The sequence below is a fragment of the Cupressus sempervirens genome, chromosome 4 (assembly GCF_028749045.1).
Source record: "Cupressus sempervirens isolate cs-2001-9-10 chromosome 4, ASM2874904v1, whole genome shotgun sequence".
In the NCBI taxonomy this organism is placed as follows: Eukaryota; Viridiplantae; Streptophyta; class Pinopsida; order Cupressales; family Cupressaceae; genus Cupressus; species Cupressus sempervirens.
The window spans coordinates 247,499,814-247,520,813 of NC_143121.1; positions in this window are offsets into that span (position 1 = coordinate 247,499,814).

A 21,000-nucleotide genomic window follows, 5' to 3' on the forward strand; every position below is an offset into this window, starting at 1 on the left:
TCTTTGCAATTTATTTATGAGTGTTTTATTTTGAAATTTCATTTTCTTTGTGTATAGTGTGTACGTTGGTCCTTTTGTTCATTTTTAATTTTTTTTCATCTTTACTTGTTCTATGTATTCTTTGGTTGTGTTTGGGGGGTGTGTGCGTGTGTGTTACATTCTTTTCGTAGAGTGAAGAGGAGGTGGATAAAAGGAAGAGGCAAATATATAGTGGACAAAATCTTCTTCTAGGTGATTCTATTAATGATTTTAAATTCTAGAATGAATTCTTATATCCAATTTTTTCAATATTGGCATATATGCAGGGTATGTGCAAGATCATGGTGTACCAAACTATGGCCTTAAGTGGCAGTGAAAAATCAGCAAATCAGGTTTATGTCAACTTGACACATAAATTTGAAGTGGTAATGGACTTTATATCAAAAAGTTGTAAGAAAATAATTTCTAGAAAATTGAATGTAGTTTCTAAACTACTAGGCCTTATCAGGAGAAAAAAATAATTGATTGGTCAAAAGTTTGAATTTTAATGTAGTACTAAGAAAATTTCAGGGCGAAAATAAAAAGTAGGTGTATGTCTGACCACCTTAATCAAAATCAAATCATAATATTTTTTAAATATAATTATAGATATAAAAACTAGATTCATGCCCGGATGTGACGCATATTTTTTGATATTTTTATTCCAAATAAATAATTAATAATGAATTTTCTACTAAAACTTTTTCGGATTAAAAAAAGTCTCCTGTCTGACCACCCTAACTAATAGAAAATTTGATCAAATTTTTCTTTTTTTGTTTTTTTCTTATACTAGGCGAAGTATAGAATGTGACGCAACTTTTAGATTTAAAAAATGTTATACCATTTGAAAGTTATAGCTATTTTTCATTCAGTATGTCAATCAGCACTTTACAATAATCCTCATTGATAATTAAATAATAAATACTTATCGAACTCAGAATTTGACAGAAATTATATTGATGGAATCTAAAGAGCGATATTAAAAAACCCATTTCATTTCATTCAATTTCGATCAAAATAACATTGTCAGACGGCTACCCGAAGTCTGAGTATCACTAAAACTCTCTATAAACACGTCTTTGGGGTTGACCGGGCAGGCTTGGTAAATACCAAGCCTGATCGGATATCCGATTCAAAATCGGATATCCGATTCAAAATCGAATATTCGATTTGACATCGGATATCCGATATGGCTCGGTAGTAAAATTCCAAAAATCTTCAAATTTTGGAGGGAAATTCGATTTAAACGTTCTAGTTTTTTATTTTTAAATTATTTCACTTATATTAATATGTAAAGGCATATTTTAATGTATTATGTATATATAATAACGTAATGTAAACATACAAGATATAATCTAGCAATATATAATAATATCTTATGTTAATCTTATTACAATCTATAAGTATAATATATATTATTATTATTTTTACTAAATATAATAACATAATTTATATATATATAAAATATGTATTATATATTATTATATTAATATGTATGTTATCAATATATACAATAACGTAATATTTTCATTAAATGTAATATGTATTATATATTATTATATTAATATGTATAATAATATAATATTTATATAACAACATAATATTTTTATTAAACATAATTTATATTATAAATATTATTATATTAATATGTATCTTATTAATATATTTATATAATAACGTAATATTTTCATTAAATATAATAATGTAATATGTATATGTATATATATATATTATTATATTGATATGTATATTATTAATATATAAGAGTCAAAGGGGGTCATAGGGTGACCTATAACCCTCTTTCACCCATTAAATGACGATATATGTCCCTAGGGGTCCTAGGACCCCTATGGACATATGTCGTCCTTTAATGGGTCAAACGGGGTCCCTTTGACCCATTAAATGATGACATATGTCCCTAGGACCCCCAGGGACATAGTCGAATCGTTCATATCGGTCAAAGGGGGTCATAGGGTGACCTATGACCCCCTTTGACCCATTAAACGACGACATATGTCTCTAGGGGTCCTAGGACCCCTAAGGACATATTCGAATGGGTATTATGGGTCAAAGGGGGTCATAGGGTGACCTATGACCCTCTTTGACCCATTAAACGATGACATATGTCCCTAGGGGTCCTAGGACCCCTAGGGACATAGTCGAATCATTCATATAGGTCAAAGGGGGTAATAGCATGACCTATGACCCCCTTTGACCCATTAAATGATGACATATGTTCCTAGGGGTCATAGGACCCCCAAGGACATAGTCGAATCATTCATATAGGTCAAAGGGGGTCATAGGGTGACCTATGACCCCCTTTGATGCATTAAACGATGACATATGTCCCTAGGGGTCCTAGGAGCTCTAGTGACATACTCGAATGGGTAATATGGGTCAAAGGGGGTCATTGGGTGACCTATGACCCTCTTTGACCCATTAAACGATGACATATGTCCCTAGGGGTCCTAGAACCCCTAGGGACATATTACAATCGTTCATATGGGTCAAACGGGGTCATAGGGTGACCTATGTGACCCCCTTTGACCCATTAAATGACGACATATGTCCCTAGGGGTCTTAGGACCTCTAGGGACATATTCAAATCGTACATATGGGTCAAAGGGGGTCATAGAGTGACCTATGACCCCCTTTGACCCATTAAACGACGACATCGTACATATGGGTCAAAGGGGGTCATAGAGTGACCTATGACCCCCTTTGACCCATTAAACGATGACATATGTCTCTAGGGGTTCTAGGACCCCTAGGGACATATTCGAATGGGTATTATGGGTCAAATGGGGTCATAGGGTGACCTATGACCCCCTTTGACCCATTAAACGATGACATATGTCCCTAGGGGTCCTAGAACCCCTAGGGACATATTCGAATGGGTAATATGGGTCAAATGGGGTCATAGGGTAACCTATGACCCTCTTTGACCCATTAAATGATGACATATGTCTCTAGAGGTCCTAGGACCCCTAGGGACATATTCGAATCATTCATATAGGTCAAAGGGGGTCATAGGGTGACCTATGACCCTCTTTACCCATTAAACGATGATATATGTCTCTAGGGGTCCTAGGACCCCTAAGGGTATATTCAAATGGGTAATATGAGTCAAAGGGGGTCATAGGGTGACTTATGACCATCTTTGACCCATTAAACGACGACATATGTCCATAGGGGTCCTCGGACCGAAAGGGACATATTCGAATGGGTAATATGGGTCAAAGGGGGTCATGGGTCACCCCTATGACCCTCTCTGACCCATTAAACGACGACATATGTCCCTAGGGGTCCTAAGACCCTAGGGATATATTCGAATCGTTCATATGGGTCAAAGGGGTTCATAGGGTGACCTATGACCCCCTTTGACTCATTAAACGACGATATATGTCCCTAGGGGTACTAGGACCCCTAGGGACATATTTGAATCGTTCATATCAGTCAAAGGGGGTCATAGGGTGACCTATGACCCCCTTTGACCCATTAAACGACAACATATGTCCCTAAGGGTCCTAGGACCCCTAGAGACATATTCGAATGGCTAATGTGGCTCAAATGGGGTCATAGGGTAACCTATGACCCTCTTTGACCCATTAAATGATGACATATGTCTCTAGGGGTCCTAGTACCCCTAGGGACATATTCGAATCGTTCATATGGGTCAAAGGGGGTCATAGGGTGACCTATGACCCTCTTGACCCATTAAACGACGATATATGTCTCTAGGGGTCCTAGGACCGCTAGGCACATATTCAAATGGGTAATGTGGGTCAAAGGGGGTCATAGGGTGACCTATAACCCTCTTTGACCCTTTAAACGATGACATAAATATTCGAATGGGTAATATGGGTCAAAGTGGGTCATAGGTTGACCTATGACCCTCTTTGACCCATTAAACGAATACATATGTCCCTAGGGGTCCTACGACCCTAGGGCCATATTCGAATGGTTCATATGGGTCAAAGGGGGTCATAGGGTGACCTATGACCCCCTTTGACCCATTAAACGATGACATATGTTCCTAGGGGTCCTAGGACCCCTAGGGACATATTTGAATCGTTCATATGTGTCAAAGGGGGTCATAGGATGACTTATGACCTCATTTGACCCATTCAATGACGACATATGTCCCTAGGGGTCCTAGGACCTTAGGGACATATTCGAATGGTTCATATGTGTCAAAGGGGGTCATAGGGTGACCTATGACCCCCTTTGACCCATTAAACGACGACATATGTCCCTTGGGGTCTTAGGACCCCTAGGGACATATTCGAATCATTCATATGAGTCAAAGGGGGTCATAGGGTGACCTATGACCCCCTTTGACTCATTAAACGACGACATATGTCCCTAGGGGTCCTAGGACCCGTAGGGACATATTTGAATGGGTAATATGAGTCAAATGGGGTCATAGGGTAACCTATGACCCTCTTTGACACATTAAACGATGACATATGTCTCTAGGGGTCCTAGGACCCCTAGGGACATATTCGAATCGTTCATATTGGTCAAAGGGGGTCATAGGGTGACCTATGACCCTCTTGACCAATTAAACGATGATATATGTCTCTAAGGGTCCTCAGACCCTTAGGGATATATTTGAATGGGTAATATGAGTCAAAGGGGGTCATAGAGTGACCTATGACCCTCTTTGACCCATTAAACAACGACATATGTCCCTAATGGTCCTAGGACCCCTAGGGATATGTTCGAATCAGTAATATGGGTCAAATCGGGTCATAGGGTAACCTATGACCCTCTTTGACCCATTAAATGATGACATATGTCTCTAGTGGTCTTAGGACCCCTAAGGACATATTCAAATCGTTCATATGGGTCAAAGGGGGTCATAGGGTGACCTATGACCCTCTTGACGCATTAAACGATGATATATGTCTCTAGGGGTCCTAGGACCCCTAAAGACATATTCGAATGGGTAATATGGGTCAAAGGGAGTCATAGGGTGACCTATGACCCTCTTTGACCCATTAAACAATGACATATGTCCCTAGGGGTCCTCGGACCCCAAGGGACATATTCGAATGGGAAATATGGGTCAATGGGGGTCATAGGGTGACCTATAACCCTCTCTGACCCATTAAACGACGAAATATGTCGCTAAGGGTCCTAAGACCCCTAGGGACATATTCCAATGGGTAATATGGGTCAAATGGGGTCATAGGGTGACCTATGACCCCCTTTGACACATTAAATGACGATATATGTCTCTAAGGGTGCTAGGACCCCTAGGGACATATTCGAATTGGTATTATGGGTCAAAGGGGGTCATAGGGTGTCCTATGACCCTCTTTGACCCATTAAACGACGACATATGTCCCTAGGGGTCCTTGGACCCCAAGGGACATATTCGAATGGGTAATATGGGTCAAAGGGGGTCATAGGGTGAACTATGACCCTCTTTGACCCATTAAATGATGACATATGTCCCTAGGGGTCCTAGGACCCCTAGGGACATATTTGAATCGTTCATATGAGTCAAAGGGGGTCATAGGGTGACCTATGAACCCCTTTGTCTCATTAAATGACCACATATGTCCCTAGGGGACCCCTAGGGACATATTCGAATGGGTAATATGGGTCAAATGGGGTCATAGGTTACCCTATGACCCTCTTTAACCCATTAAATGACGACATATGTCTCTAGGGGTCCTAGGACCCCTAGGGACATATTTGAATCATTCATATGGGTCAAAGGGGGTCATAGGGTGACCTATGACCCTCTTGACCCATTAAACGATTATATATGTCTCTAGGGGTCCTCAGACCCCTAGGGACATTTTTTAATCGGTAATATGGGTCAAAGGGGGTCATAGGTCACCTATGACCCTCTTTGACCCATTAAACGACGACATATGTCCCTAAGTGTCTTAGGACCCCTAGAGACATATTCGAATGGGTAATATGAGTCAAATGGGGTCATAGGGTAAGCTATGACCCTCTTTGACCCATTAAACGATGACATATGTCTCTAGGGGTCCTAGGACTCCTAGGTACATATTCGAATCGTTCATATTGGTCAAAGGGGGTCATAAGGTGACCTATGACCCTCTTGATGCATTAAACGACGATATATGTCTCTAGGGCTCCTAAGACCCCTAGGGACATATTCGAATGGGTAATATGGGTGAAAGGGGGTCATAGGATGAACTATGACCCTCTTTGACCCATTAAATGATGACATATGTCCCTAGGGGTCCTAGGACCCCTAGGGACATATTTGAATCGTTCATATGAGTCAAAGGGGGTCATAGGGTGACCTATGAGCCCCTTTGACTCATTAAATGACCACATATGTCCCCAGGGGACCCCTATGGATATATTCGAATGGGTAATATGGGTCAAAGGGGGTCATAGAGTGACCTATGACCGTCTTTGACCCTTTAAACGATGACATATGTCTCTAGGGGTCCTAGGACCCTTAGGGACATATTCGAATTGTTCATATTGGTCAAAGGGGGTCATAGGGTGACCTATGACCCTCTTGATGCATTAAACGACGATATATGTCTCTAGGGGTCCTAGGACCCCTAGGGACATATTCGAATGGGTAATATGGGTCAAAGGGGGTCATAGGGTGACCTATGACCCTTTTTGACCCATTAAACGATGACATATGTCCCTAGGGTTCTTCAGACCCCAAGGGACATATTCAAATGGGTAATATGGGTCAAATGGGGTCATAGGGTGACCTATGACCCTCTTTGACCCATTAAACGACGACATATGTCCCTAGGGTTCCTAAAACCCTAGGGACATATTCCAATCGTTCATATGGGTCAAAGGGGGTCATAGGATGACCTATGACCCCCTTTGACCCATTAAGCGACAACTAATGTCCGTAGGGATCCTAGGACCCCTAGGGATATATTTGAATCGTTCATATGAGTCAAAGTGGGTCGTAGGGTGACCTATGACCCCCTTTGATGCATTAAACGATGACATATGTCCTTAGGGGTCCTAGGACACTTAGGGAGATATTCAAATGGGTAATATGGGTCAAATGGAGTCATAGGGTAACCTATGACCCTCTTTGATCCTTTAAATGATGACATATGTCGCTAGGGGTCCTAAGACCCCTAGGGACATATTCGAATCGTACATATGGGTCAAAGGGGGTCATATGGTGACCTATGACCCTCTTTGACCCATTAAACGATGATATATGTCTATCGGGGTCCTAGGACCCCTAAGTACATATTCGAATGGGTAATATGGGTCAAAGGGGGTCATAGGGTGACCTATGACCCTCTCTGACCCATTAAATGACGAGATATGTCGGTAGGGGTCCTAAGACCCCTAGGGACATATTCGAATGGGTAATATGGGTCAAAGTGGGTCATAGGTCCTTTGACCCATTAAACGATGACATATGTCTCTAGGGGTCCTAGGACCCCTAGGGACATATTCGAATGGGTATTATGGGTCAAAGGGGGTCATAGGGTGACCTTTGATCCTCTTTGACCCCTTAAATGATGACATATGTCCCTAGGGGTCTTCAAACCCCAAGGGACATATTCGAATAGGTAATATGGATCAAATGGGGTCATAGGGTGACCTATGACCTTCTTTGACCCATTAAATGATGACATATGTCCTTAGGGGTCCTAGGACCCTAGGGACTTATTCCAATCATTCATATGGGTCAAAGGGGGTCATAGGGTGACCTATGACCGCCTTTGACCCATTAAACAACAACATATGTTCCTAGGGGTCCTAGGACCCCTAGCTACATATTTGAATCATTCATATGAGTCAAAGGGGGTCATAGGGTGACCTATGACCCCCTTAGATGCATTAAACGATGACATGTGTTTCTAAGGGTCCTAGGACCCCTAGGGACATATTCGAATGGGTAATATGGGTCGAATAGGGTCATAGGGTAACCTATGACTCTCTTTGACCCTTTAAATGATGACATATGTCTCTAGGGGTCTTAGGACCCATAGGGACATATTCGAATCGTACATATGGGTCAAAGGGGGCCATAGGGTGACCTATGACCCTCTTGACCCATTAAACGATGATATATGTCTCTAGGGGTCCTAGGACCCCTAGGGACATATTCGAATGGGTAATATGGGTCAAGCGGGGTCATAGGTTGACCTATGGCCCTCTTTGACCCTTTAAACGATGATATATGTCTCTAGGGGTCCTAGGACCCCTAGGGACATATTTGAATGGGTAATATGGGTCAAAGGGGGTCATAGGGTGACCTATGACCCTCTCTGACCCATTAAACAACGAGATATGTCGCTAGGGGTCGTAGGACCCCTAGGGACATATTTGAATGGGTAATATGGGTCAAAGGGGGTCATAGGGTGACCTATGACCCCTTTTGACCCATTAAACGATGACATATGTCTCTAGGGGTCCTAGGACCCCTAGGGACATATTCGAATGGGTATTATGGGTCAAAGGGGGTCATAGGGTGACCTATGACCCTCTTTGACCCATTAAACGACAACATATGTCCCTAGGGGTCCTTGGACCCCAAGGGACATATTCGAATGGGTAATATGGGTCAAAGGGGGTCATAGGGTGACCTATGACCCTCTTTGACCCATTAAATGATGACATAGTTCCCTACGGGTTCTAGGACCCCTAGGGACATATTTGAATCGTTCATATGGGTCAAAGGGGGTCATAGGGTGACCTATGACCCCCTTTGACCCATTAAATGATGACCCTCTTTGTATTATATATTATTATATTAATATGTATAATAATATAATATATATATTACAACGTAATATTTTTATTAAATATTATTATATTAATATATATGTTATTAATATATCTATATAATAACGTAATATTTTATTATATATAACATAATATTTTAGGATATACTATTTATACTATTTTAGGATAATAATTATAATATAAATAAACACTAAATATTAATATTATTATATGTATAGTAATAATAATAATACTATTATAGCTATAATAATAATATATATTAATACTATATATTGTAGCTTAATATAAATAAACACTATATATTTACACTATTATATCTATATTAATAATATTAATACTATTATAGGTATAATAATAATATTGATACTATAGGCATATTAATACTATTTTATATTAATATTATTGATATTTTATACTAATACTAATATACTATTAACTTAGTTATAAATTAAAGTTGTTTGCCTCCAAATATTTTCATAATATTAATATTATTGTGGCAAAGGAGGGAAACCTTAGCAGGTTTTTCCCCCAAAAGTCTTTTTCCTATATTGGATATCCAATCCTGGATCGGATATCCGATCTATTATCGGATATCCGATTATACTGGCATCAATTTCAAATATTTGACTTTCCCTACAGACCCGACAACATTACTTTTTTACCTCTTTTTTCACGAGATTTGTAAAAAGTCTTATTTTGGGGCCCAACCAATCGAAAAGAATTTGAAAATATAACCTTAGGTGTTTGAATTTGTCATCTGAATGGGGAGCAACAGTCGTTGAAAGAATAAACGTAAAAGGAAGATATCCAATGAAGACATTGCAGGATATAGGGAAAAGGACAAAATGAAATACCGAAAAAAAAGACAAGGTATGCTAAATATCAATTAAGTTGATGATGAATTAATAGAAGGTGAAATCATAGAGTCAGCTAATGAAAATGTACAGTTGGGGAATGAAAATGTACCTATTGAAAATGATAATGCGGAAATTGAAAATGTAGAGATTGAAAATTTTGAAGAAGAAATGCCACCAAGTCATAATCCAAATTGCATAATTGACCATGTCGAAGATGATAATGCACAGGAACTTAATGCACAAGAACTTTACATATCTCCTAATTATAATCGACATGAAGGTTCTAAAAACACCAAAATGGATAATTGAAATTGATGAAATGTTTATGACTAGTTTGGAAGAAAAAAATCAGAAAGAACCATTCGGTTATGGGCTTCAAGACTATATCAGATGTTTTTCAGCAACAAGACAGTGGTAGAGCAATGTCAGCTTTTCATGCACTTATTAAAGATGCAAAATTTGAGACCTATGCTTTCCAAATTGAAAATTCATGTCAATAAAAAGTTGGAAAGAAATTCCATTATTGTGAAGAATCTTTTCAGTGCTCTCAATAGCGTTGGGAAAAATAGCAGAGAGAAGGATAATAGAGTTGCTCGAAGGGTTATTACAACCTCTTTGGTAAGTCATCATTTGAGAAAGGGTAGATATATGAGACAAACTTGTATTGATTTGAATATAAATCGTACTACTTTGAGAAGAGCACTTAGTCGACAAGAGAAAATTGATGATCCTTTTTAAAATGAAACATGGGCATTTGGTGGGAGACTTCCATGTTTTGATAAGAAGCTATCCGACGATGTGAAGGAAGAAATTATACAATTTTGGCACTCTAACTCACGAGTATCACCCAATGCTAAAGATGTCTTAAAGTTGAGAATTGGCATCAGAGACCGCACGTCACATCTTAAAAACTATTTGGAGGTAAGTCAAACTATGTTGTTCAAACAATTTAGAGAGAGTCATCCAAGTGTTCATATATCAGAAAGGGATTTTGAATCTTTGAAGCCATTTTATTGTGTGCCACTCAAAATTTGAAATACATGTTGTTGCAAATATCATGTTGAGTTTTCTATGCACCATGAACTATTATGCTCCATCTGTTCTACTTTGCATAGTAAAGAAATGTTGGAGGATTGTGGGGCTAGTGGGCTTCCAAAATCATCAAGAGACTTGTTAGATCAACTCTTATATTGTAGAGTTGATGGTTGTTCCTTTTATAAAAATGCTTGCTTAAATGAGAAGTGTTCAGAATGTGGTTGCTTATCCAAGTTTGACACATGTTTCCATGAGGGGTGTGAACAAGATCTTGGAAAGACAATAGTGAAAAAAAGGGTCTATGAAATGGTTAAATACACATTGAAGAGTGGGAGTGAGAGCTCTTGATGTGAATTGGTTGGAAAAGATATCAATGTGGCTAATTTTATTTCAGATTTCAAGGCAAATCTTTTTTACAAGTATGCAAGACATAGTCACAGGTCTCAATGGTTGGATCAACAATTTAGAATGTGTAAGGAGACTTTTCCCATTGGCACTATTATATTAGTTGTTTATTTTTCTAAGAAATACACATTGCAACCTCAAAATGAGACACAATCTCAGTATTACAACTCTATTCAGATTGCAATTTTTGTTCACATAACATATAGACATGCCCCTGATAGTGCGGAAGATAATCGAAAGATTATTAGAGAGTATCATTTTTATATGAGTGATGATAGATCTCACTCTCATGAGTTTGTGCAACATTGTTTCGAGAATTTTTTTTATTTCTTACACGAGCATGCAATTGCTATGGATAGACATATCATTTGGTCAGATAACTGTACAGGTCAATTCAAGAATGCTCACATGTTTTATTGGTTGTGTAGGATGCACGTAGAGAGAGGGGTGCCTCATATTTGGAGTTTTTTTGAGTCCGGCCATGGAAAAGGGGAACATGATGGAGCAGGGGCATGTGTGAAGAGAGCTCTAGTTAAGGAGCAACTAAATATTTCAACAACAGAGCTTCTTGAGAGAAAAATATTCTTCTAGGTACTTCTTTAACAAAAATGAGCTCATTATTTTTTGTTGCGAGTCTAGCCAATTTTAATCTTTTGAGTAACTAACTCATGATGAGTTTCTAATGTAGGCATGTGATGCGAGAACCCAAAATACTTCATTTGAATAATTTGGAGAAGAAGAGATGGAAAGTTCATTATAACTTGTTCAATAGATCACAAATAAATTCTATTGGGCAATGAGTAGACCACATAACTAGCCAATTTTTTGAATTCTTTGTTTTTAGAAAATGACATGAACATCTGCAACTCCATTTAATGGAGAACTTAATTTTGATCTATTTTATCCTTTTTCATTCTTTCTAATGTTTCTTGTCAATAATATTTTTGTCCATTGTTCGCAATTTTTTTGAGTGCTCATTTTATTTTGAAATTTGATTTTCTTTGTTTATAGTGTGCACATGGGTCCTTTTGTTTAGTTTTGATTTCTCATCTTTACTTGTTCTATGTTTTTTTTTGGGTTGTGTCCAATGTGTTTGTTTGTGTATTTGTGTGGTACATTATTTTAGTAGACTAGAGGAGGAGGTGGCTAAAAGGTAGAAGCAAAGCAACAATGCACAAAATCTTCTTCCAATTCATTCTTATTAATGCTTTTAAATTCTAGAATGAATTTTTTTTTTTTTCAAAATTAGCATATGCTCATTTTTTCTATTAATTATTCTATATTGGAAAAACACTGGCATATATCCCCTCAAATAGGATTTTGAAAATGATGCACCAGCTTTGGTACACTCATCGAGATTCACAATGACATTGTAGATTGATCTTTGAGTGACTAAATTCTTGATATATTGATCTTTGCCACATGGATTCAAGAAAAGGAGACTCGACATTAATTTCTATTGATGAATAGATAACATACAAGGATATTGGACTTGGAACTTCTACTTCTTTCACTTAGTAGTTTATTGACCTCAGAGAGCATACAATTGCAATGCCCTTTTAGATCTCTGGTATGTTTGTACATACCTTGCTCTATAGTCTTTTTGGTTAAAGTAGCATAGTATTTTTTTTTTAGCTTTCAATTTTTTTATGTAAGCTACAAATTATCTACAATAGTTAGGTAAAGCATAAGCTAGCTAATATCATCTAGAATAGTAAGCTAAATGATTAGCTAAGTGGCAACACATATGAAGAGGCAAAAAAAGGAAGTGGCAAAGCAATTGAGAGCAAAATGATCTTCTAGGTACTTCAATAAGAAAGAGATCATTGTTTTATTTGCAAGTCCAATCAAATGATATTTGTTGAGTAACTAACTCATGATGAGTTTCTAATGCAAGCATGAGATGTGAGACCCAACAAGAGTTAACTAAACTAATCTAGAGAAGAAGAGATGGAAAGTTTCTTATAATCTGTTCTCTAGACCACGAATAACTACTCTTAGGCAATGTGTAGACCACATAGTTAACAATGTATTTGAATTTTGAGTTTTTAGGCTATGTCTTGATCATCTATTGTTTAATTTAATGGAGGATTTAATTATGTTTAGTTCTTTCCTTTTCCATTCTTTCTGCTCTTGTTTGTCAATAATTGTTTTGTCCATTCTTCACAATTTTTTTAAATAAAAATTTTGTTTTATTTTGAAATTTCCTTTTCTTTGTGTATAGCTTCCATGTTGGTCCTTTTGTTCAATTTTGATTTTATCTCTATTTTTTCTATAAAAAAATTGGTGTGTGTATATGTTTGTGTGTGTGTGTTACATTCTTTTAGTAGAGTGAAGAGGAGGTAGATAAAAGGAAGAGGTAGAGTCATAGTGCACAAAATCTTCTTCCAAGTGATACTTATTAATGCTTTTAAATTCTAGAATGAATTGTTATCTATTTTTTCAATATTGGCATACACTCATTTGTTATGTTAATTATTTTATTTTGGAACAACACAGGTAGACATTCCCTCAACTAGAAATTTGAAAATGATGTACCAACTTTGGTACAATCACCCATACTTATTGCGACATTGTAGTTTTTTCTTTGAGTGACCAAATTCTTTATATATTGATTTTTTCCACATGGATTCAGTAAAAGGAGATTCGATATTGATTTCTATTGAATAGATAAGATACAAGGATATTGGAGTTTTTGGAATTTTTACTTCTTTGCAGGCTCAATAATTGTTGATGATAGAGAGCATACAACTACAATGTCTTTCTGGATCTCTGCTATGTTTGTAAATGCCCCACTTGTTGGCTACAATTGTTTAATTGAGTGTTGTCTTTGATGTTACAAAAATGTCATATCAGTCATCAGACAAAGTCTACCGAGCTCAGTTGGTCAACAAGGCAAAAGATAGAGTCTACCGAGCTCAATTGGTTAGCAAGAAAAAAAGATAGAGTCTACCAAGCTCAGAAGGTTAGCAAATAAGGTTTATAGTGTCTACCAAGCATTCTCAGCCTTTACCTTGTGCAACAGTTGTTACAAAGCTTTCAAGGTTAGCAAAGGAAATTTAGTTCTTACCGAGTTAACTCAGTAGCCAAAGGATTTTGTAGATTTTGCAATGTTAACTAAGTTGAGATGGTTAACTCAAGAAATTATTTTTGGAAACAATGTTTACCAAGTAAGGTCGGCCAGTGAAAGATTTCATTGTTTTGTGAAATAAAGTTTATTTGTTCAATATAATACATGTAGCCGACTGATGTATAGTTTATTGGTAAATGTAACTTGTGGATGGGCCGACTTGATAATCTGAATGGTATACATAAGAGGTCAAGTTGTGAATTCTAAGTGTGGAAATGAATTTGATGTGATATGAATGTAAAGAAGAGCTAATTATTGTGGAAGAAAATTTTGAAGAATGATGAGAGATCATTGAGGAGATCGAGGAGGATTTAATGGTTCAGAATAGAGATCGGTATTCAGCAAATTCAGTTGCATCCTATTCAAGTTAATTCATTGTTACTTTTTAATCATTGTGAAAGTGATTTCAAATCTCTTAATAGAGTTGGTTTAACAACCATTTTTGTAAATCCTCTAACAAGGTGAAAATTTAGTTGAATTGTTTTAAAGACCTCTACCAAGGCCACTCTTAATAGGGTGATTAAATCCTCTAACAGGGTCACACCTAATAGTGTGTATTATAACCTTTAACAGGGTTGGCTCCTAATAAGGCTCACTTCAAAAGAGTGATTTCCATTTACTTGGTAGTTTTTCCCATAGTGGTTTCCACATTAAATTTGGTGTCTCTTGTGATCATGTTACTTATTTTTGCATACTTGCTAATAATTATGAATGCATAAAAATTAGTAACAAGTTAATCAACCAAGTTATAGCATTTTGTGATGTGATTATCAAGTGATAACAATAACTAGTTATTTAAGACATCTATGGGATCAGGATTTTTTTTGAAGTAACTGATTCACCCTCCCCCTTAGTTACTTCATCTATAATTCTAGCAATTGTTATCAGAGCTTTTTGTGCTTGGAGGAAAAGATTTCAAAGATCTAAGCTAAAGATCAGGATGTCTTACAAGAGGGAAATTCCAGGACTTAACAAGGATAACTTCTTAGCATGGCAAGGATTGATGAGACTTCATCTAGCTTCTATTGGTGATTCAGGGCTAAAGTACCTTGATGAAAAATATACTGAACTTACTGGTACATTGTCTATCAATGATATTTCTTAAAAGAAGACTCACAACAACATGATGATAAATATTGCTTCTACCCTAAGATATAAAGAATTTGATGATATCAAAGATTGCAAAACTACTTTTAAAATGTGGAACAAGTTTAAAGAGATTTATGGAGGTGATGAAAATGTAAGAAGAGCCAAGGTAGAAAGTTTGAGAGGACAATTTGATCAAATGAGGATGAGAGAGGATGAAAACATTGCAAAATATGTTGAAAGAGTTAAAGCATGTGTTAGTGTAATTAAAGAATCTGGAGAAGATATCAAGGAGGAAACATTTATAAGTAAAGTTCTTAGAACTCTACTTCCTATTTATGCAATCAAAGTTTCTACAATTCAAGAAAGAAGATGTGAAGCAAATCACAAGATAAATTTAGAAGCCATAGTTGGAAGATTGACTACATTTGAGCTAGATAACTATGACAATTATGTTCCAGATGCCAAGAACATTAAATCAACATTTGAAGCCAAGGTTTCACTCAAGGAGAAAGGAAAGAAGACAAAGGATCCTCAGTCAGATAGTGATGAAGAATCAAAACATAGTTCAAACAATGATCTTGAGGTGGTTGAAGCTCTGCTAGCAAGGACATATTCAAGAGGCAAAGGGAAATACAAAGGTAAGGTACCTCTAATCTATTTTTCTTGTGAAAAAATTGGACATATTACTGCTAGGTGCCCAAATAAGCAAAATAAGGATGAGAAGAAAAGTCAAAAGTGCAATAGCAAGAACGACTTCAAATCATTCAAAGATAAAGGTAAGAAAACATGTTTCATGGCTAAAGATTCTAATGATTCTAATGATGAAGAAGAAGATGAAATTGTTTACATTGCTATAAAGGATGAATCTGATAATGATGAGAAAATGACATTTATTTCTCATGTGAGAAAAATGATACATGGATTATAGATAGTGGTTGCTCTTATCACATGACTAGTGATAAAACTAAGTTTGAACATTTTGAAGACTATGGTGGTGGCAGTGTAAGATTTGGTAACAATGAACCTTATTGTATAAAAGGAAAAGGAAGAACCTCTCTAACCAAATAACTTTCTCTAACCAAATAACTTTTATGTAATAATGCATATTGGATAGAAGGGCTAAAACACAATCTGTTGAGTGTGGCACAACTACTCAATAATGGATTCAAAGTGGAATTCATGCAATGAAAATCAAGACTTCTAGATGGAAAAAGAAAGTTGATTGGATCTGACACTCAAACAAAAGGTAACTTATTTTATCTTAAGCTTGGTGAATGTTCATGTTTTATTGCTCAAGTTGAAGAAAGTTGGTTATGGCATAGGAGGTTATGTCATGTGAACTTTGATAACTTAGTAAAAATAATTAAATTTAAGAAAGTTAGATACATTCCTAACATAAAGAAACCCGAGGTTGGTCTGTGCAAGAATTGTCAAATTAGCAAGATGGGAAAGACTAGATTTAAAAGAAAGAACTATCAATCTATAGAAATTTTAGAAATTGTGCATATTGATTTATGTGGACCTATTGACATTGAAAGCTATACTGGTAAAAAGAATTTCATTTTTTTTGTTGATGATTACTCAAGAATGATGACTATCATGTACCTAAGAGAGAAATCAGAAGCATTTGAAAAGTTCAAATGGTATTTGACCATAGTAGAAAAAGAAACAGGCAAAATACTGAAATGTTTAAGGTCAGATAGAGGAGGTGAATTCATTTCACATGAGTTCAATAACTTTGCATTGAAAGGGGAATCAAAAGATAGGTTTCAGCAACTGGAACCCCTGAACAAAATAGAATAGCTGAAAGAAGGAATAGATCTATCATGGAGTATGAAAGAACCTTAATGATTGAAAAGAGAATTGCTATCAAATATTGGAAGGAAGCTATCAACACCTTGAACCGAGTACAACTAAAGAAGACTCATTCAAAACCCCTTATGAGTTATGGTATGGCTACTAAAAAAATGTAAGTTACCTAAAGGTATTTGGAAGCAAATGTTACATTTTTGAAGAGTCAAGAAAAGGTAAATTTGGTGTGAAGGGTGATGAAGGAATATTTTTTGGATATTCTTGCAAAAGTGAAGCATATAGATGTTTGAATTTGTCTACTCATAAAGTCATAGAAAGTGTGCATGTGAAAGTTGATGAGTTTGCAAAAAGAACTGAAAAAGAAAGCAGAAGAGAACTAAAAGATTACATGATATCTGTTTACATTGAATCTGATACAGTACCAAATGCACCTGTCAATCAGGATTCTTCAACTCCCACATTTTTAGTAATCGAGTTAGAGGAAGCTCAAACTAAACCAATACCTATCAAGCTGCAAGAACTTGAATTGCAAATAGAAGCTACTAAATAAGTAGCTACCGAGCCCGAGCAACCAGAACTTGAAGCTGAAATGCAAGAGGTTGAAAATGCAAAGTGTTCAAAAGGCAAGGAACCTACATTAGCCAAGTATGTTAGTAGGCATCATGCTTTGGATCAGATCATTGGAGATAAATTTGAAGGAACAATGACAAGAAGTAAGTTGAAAAGAACTTGTTTACTTGCTGATTTTGAACCTAGAAATTTCAAAGATGCATTAGAAAATGAAAGTTGGGTTGAAGCTATGAATGAAGAGATAGAATAGATAGAGAAAAAAAAAATACTCTCTTGTACCTAAGCCTAAAGACAAAATGTGATTGGAACTAAGTGGGTATTTAGAAACAAGTTAAATTAAGATGGTAAAGTGTCAAGGAACAAAGCTAGACTGGTATGCAAAGGATACTCTCAAGAAGAAGGTGTAGACTATGGAGAGACTTTTTCTCCTATTGCAAGATTGGAAGGTGTCAAAACTTTACTTGCATATGCTGCATACAAAGGATTCAAAGTTTATTAGATGGATGTCAAGTTAGCATTTCTCAATAGCATATTGGATGAAGATATTTACATTGAATAGCCTGAAGGTTTTTTTGATCTAGATAAGAAGGACATGGTCTAAAAATTGTATAAAACATTGTATGGTCTGAAACAAGCCCCTAACGCATGGTATGAAAGATTGCATAACTATCTTATTCAGATTGATTTTCAAAGAACTAATGATAACAATAGCTTGTACATAAAGGAAGGACCAAATAATAAGATTGTTTTGGTAGAAATATTTGTAGATGATACTTTGTTCATAGGAAATGATGATCTTTGCAAGGAATTTTCAAAACAAATGAACAAGAAATTTGAAATTTCAATGTTTGCAGAAATCAAATTCTTTTTTGGTCTTCAAATTCAGCAAAATAAGAATGGCATCTACATCACTCAATCTAAATACATCAAGGAGATACTGAAAAAGTTTGTTTTGGAAGATTGCAAACTAGTTGGGACTCCTATGTGTACTGGATTGAAACTTACCAAGGATGATGAATCAAAGGAAGTGGATTAGACATTGTATAGATCTATTATTGGAAAGTTGCAGTATGTAATGCATACAAGACCTTCAAACATTGCCCTTTTAGTTGGAATTGTGGCAAGATTCTCAGCAAAACCAAAAGAAAATCACATGATGGCAATCAAAAGGATCATGAGATAATTGAAAGGAACTGAAGATTATGGATTATGGTATAAACTTGGAGAAAATCTAGATTTAATAGTATTCAACAATGTAGATTAGGAAGAGAACATTAATGACAGAAAGAGTACAAGTGGAGGAGATTTCTTTCTTGGAAAAAGGTTGATTTCTTGGACAAGTAAAAAGAAAAATTGTACATTCCAGTCCATAGCAGAGGCTAAATATGTTGCAACAATAGTAAATTGTTCAAACATTGTTTAGTTCAAACAATTATTGAAAGGTATGAATCAATAAATCAAAGAACTTGTTGTTATGTTTTGTGACAATACTAGTGTAATTGACATATCCAAGAATCCAGTGATGCATTCAAAACCAAGCATATTGCTATAAAGTATCACTTTGTTAGAGAATTGGTGTAGAATAAGGAAATCAGATTGGGATATGTCCATAGAAAGGAACAAATAGCTGACTTATTCACAAAACCTTTACCTAAGGATGCATTCTTGTATCTAAGAGGTAAGCTAGGTGTAGTGCCTACCCCTAGGTCACATTTTTGCTATCATGGTCAGACTATGTTAGACTAGTTTTATGTTGAAGGTTAGTAACATTATTTTGAGATTATCAGATATTGTGCTATGGATTCAGTTGATATGTGATGAGATCACCTAGACTTTATATTTCATGGTTGCATGATGATTATTTAGTGATTTTAGTATTTGTAGTTATTGATGATGATTGGTTAGATGGTTTATTATCACATGTGTTTTCTTATGGATACTTACCCCATACTTGCATGTGTATGGTGTGTGTGTTTGCTTTTGTATGGCATGTCTGATGTGGTTAAGGAAGGGAATCATAGTCACCTACTAGCTGGGATCTATACGATGCACCACTTCTTGCCATTGCCTATTTAGTTTAGTATATATTGTACTTGTACATGCATAGTTTTTATGCAGGTTGTAGGTACCGGATATCGACTTCCTTGAATTGCTAGGATGAGCGTACCCTATCACATTATCTCAATGGTAAGAAAGGGGACATAAATTCTCAAGTCCAAATCTCAACCCTTTAAGCCATTTGTTCTAATTGAAAATTAGGACAAGTATCTAAGTTGAGTACCTTCCAAATACATCAGGTGACGTAATTCATGATATTAACCCTTGGCTTGATTTTGTATGTATTTTGGCTATGATGGGTTTTCATATTTTTACCTTGTGAGTCTTTGGAGTATTTTCTATTAATTAAGCCTAATTAAAAGATTTAATTAACGGTTTAATTTAATGGAAAATTAATATGATATTTTAGTATTTATTTTATTTAATTAATTGGGAAATTAATTAAATAAAATAATTAAATTTGAAAATAAAAGTTATAAGTTTAAATTTGGAATGTGACAATATTTATTTTAATAATAATATATTTGGAGTTCATTTTTAAATAAATGACTAAATAATATTATTATTAAGCTAATAAATATTTTAGCAATTAAGTTTTGAAAATGAAATTTAAAAGTGAAAAAGATATTAAAATTATTAAAAGATTCTAGATTTCATGTGATTAAAATATAAATATATTAAGATAAGAATAAGTGGAATTATTAAAGTTAGTACATGAGATTTAAAAATAAATAAATTAAATTGAAAAGAGTAAAGTAAATATAAATTAATTAATGTGCATTATTTTAATATTTTCTCATATAGGAGTTTGCAAATTTTCGAGAGTTGTCATGTAGACAACATAGGAGTTTGCACTCTAAGAATGCACAAGTTGTCTACACTTAGGAGTTAGCATATTATTTAAGCACATGGTGTCTACAACCTTGTGACTCATCTGGAAGGTTGGAGAAGACTCATGCTTAGTTGTCATGCTTATCTTCTAGTTGTTTCTAGAGACATTCTAGATGCATCTTAGAGGCCTTTAAATAGAGGCTCTCCTAGTGTGTTTGGACAAGCTTCAAAGCTTACATGCATTTGAGAAGCACATATGCTTCTACATGCTCATATGTTTCTCCATGCTCCTATGCTTCTTCAAGCACTTCTAGTCACGTGGAAATTTTGGTTGGCTTGGATCTTGGAGGAATTGCGAATGTTGGAAAAGGAAGGGATTTTCTATGGACTTCTGAGGCATGGAAAGTTAGCATCAGTGTCAAGGTGCACTCGTGATATTTTCATATTTCCTTTGCA